Below are 2,886 nucleotides of genomic sequence, written 5' to 3'. Positions count from 1 at the left end.
TCATCAGCTAGTGTGGTCCTGGCCTCCCATCACCTCAATGGAGACCTCTGAACTATCTTTCATCGGACTTTATTTTGCCCTTAATCCTTATCTCTGCATGGTGGATGGCATGACTGTAATCATGTAGTGTTTTATTCGACTGAAGATGGAAATGAAAGCTTTTCATTTTACTGTGGTGCCCATGACAATAATAAACTAGCCTCCAAGGATTAATATTAGGAAGAGATTGAACAAACCAGGGCCTTGTGGCTGCTATCCACCACCAATGCATAATCCACATCAACCTGTCCTATTAGAAATAACAATAATGAGTGTTACAATGCATTGGATGAAGGATGCAATTTCAAAGTAACAATTTTCATTGACAGTTTTTCAAAATAATGGCAGCCACAGAAATTAGATTAGATTTATCCAAATCAAATGCTTTTCATCTATTGTAATACTGTACTTGAAGTAGAATTTATTCTGTATCATTTGACTACGTATGTTAAGAGTTGGCCAAAAGTAAGTTGCACTAGTAACGCGATCATGCTGTTGTATAAAAGATGTATTAAATATGTTGACTTGCCATCATTATAGAGATTTATCAATTAATAGTTATGGTTGTGCAAGGGACAGTACTGGATAATTACCTGAGGAAGTGAAGAAACTCAAGCACATTAGACCAAGAAACACTAGACAAAACGGTAACTTTTATTTCATTCAGAAACTTTCCAAACCTTGAAGTTTTAACAAGGATTTACTAAGAGAAGATGTAAACTTTGGTGAGCAAATATTATAGCTGGCAATGTATAGAAAAATAAATTAGAATGGTAGACAAAATGTACACAATTTAGAAGCTGGAGAAGATTCAAATACAGGAATAAAAAAAGCAAACTAAACTGCAGACTGTCGGTCCTGAGCCCCTGAACACACTTCCTTTAATCCCAGGTTCCTTGGTCCTAGATACTTCGTGCCTACATTGGCAAGTTTGAATTTTACAAAGCAGGATTTTAATAGATGTACATTATCCAGTGAGATTCATACCATCCACATCCCCAAATCAGTTCACCCAAGAAACGTTGCTTCATCAATTCGGCACGATGCAAAGAAAGTAAACCTGACGCTCCAAGGCACATTGTGACCTATAACGTTTGAACAACTTGCTTTAATCAGAGATCAGGATCCCCTGTAGTCCCGCTTTCCACCAAAAATTCTGTGCCGCTGCATAACATCCACCTCCTCTTCGGAAAAACACTCCAGACGGCCTGACAACTTATTTCAATGTAGTAAAATGTACAGGTGAAATGCAGTTAGCTACAACAACTGTAATCAATGGAGCAGTGTAGCGCTACTCACCGCCTCAAAGTGAATGTCAGTCTGAACAGTGTTGCTGTGACGTGTCAGTGGTGACATTCATGGCTCACACAGCAAGGTCTTGAATTTAATCAAATCACCATCAAGGAACTTTAAGCAAATGCCCAGAAAAAAAGCCTTCAAAGCCCAGACTTTAAGATAATCACTTCCCAGGACACCTCTCTTGCTTGTTTTTACTGAAGAGCAGGAGGAAACTGTTTTTAACTTTAACTGGGGAAGCTATGAATTGAGTGTTAAATGGCACGTCCACTGACCATCCTGAATGAAGGTAGCTTATAAATTCTTTAGACATTTTGTAGCCACCTCTGATTAATTTAAAATCCCACACAACTAGCCCGAATGATTTAAATGCAGTTTTACAATGTAGTTTCTGTAATGTAAAATTTAGCACCAACTTATCCCAGTTAAGAGAAATCATGCACAATTTAAAAATCAGTTTTCATTCATATTTAAATACTTAGCTGAATCAAACCACGCAGTTCAGTGAAAACACACTGGAGACAGTTAAAAAATAAATTGAATCAATAGTGTCATTAATGTGGATGTGTTCTGTTAGTTATTAAGGAAAATAATCTTAGCCTGAATAAAAGGCATTGATTTGACTATTGAAGACTAAAGTGGTTTATTCTTTAAATACACTTACTTGCTTGTCCATTAAGAACATATCTTCAGCGATTACCAATTTGCCTATTCTCCCTTCGCCGCCCCAAATGTGTCACAATCAGTCAGGTATCAATGGGAAAAGGGAAATTGATTAGAGGGAAATCAATCTGCAAGTGGTTTCATTGGACAATGTTGACCAAGCCTGACAGCATCACAAGGACGTGACACTCATTTCATCTGTGTATAATAGCCTTCCATTGCCTCTCAATATCAAAGTAGGTTGGCAAATCAACATACTGACATGGTTAAAGTCAGTTATACAAAAAAAACTAAAATGCAAGTTGTCAAATTTAATGATCAGTACAATCTATTCAACGGACAGTAAAACCTGTATTAAATGTTACACTTTTGCAAAAAATGGATGTAAATTTCTTAACCAAATACCCACCAATCTGGATCACCCCTCACCCAGTGCATGGGTGCCTGTGAATATACAGTACTCCAATGAAAGCAGGATTTAATTAGGAGCGAGAGAACTAGGTCTATTATTCTTTAATAAAAAAGGTAACAGTAGATCTACTTCCAGTTTGTTGGCAGCTTGATGTCTTTATTGCATGGTTGAATTTCCCAGTAATCTGTTGCTAAAAAAGACACCCGCAATATTCCATACCATATGATGCCTCTGGAAGTCATGCACTAAAAATAAAGTCTATGAAAACTGCATAGTAAAGTGGTGATTCATAAATCAATCATCAAGAACCGAGCTTGGTTACCGATGATTTAAAGGATCAGAGATTAAAATGTCTCTTTGCGGTGATTCTGATGAGAGTTTGCTCATGTTTTGCTATTTGGATTGTCCATGAGTGGTCCTATGATAGTCTTGCTACTTCATCACAAAGTAGACCTGCAACCAGCAAGTTATGCACT

This window comes from Amblyraja radiata, chromosome 26 (genome assembly GCF_010909765.2).
Source record: "Amblyraja radiata isolate CabotCenter1 chromosome 26, sAmbRad1.1.pri, whole genome shotgun sequence".
In the NCBI taxonomy this organism is placed as follows: domain Eukaryota; kingdom Metazoa; phylum Chordata; class Chondrichthyes; order Rajiformes; family Rajidae; genus Amblyraja; species Amblyraja radiata.
Note: the sequence above shows the minus strand (reverse complement) of the source record.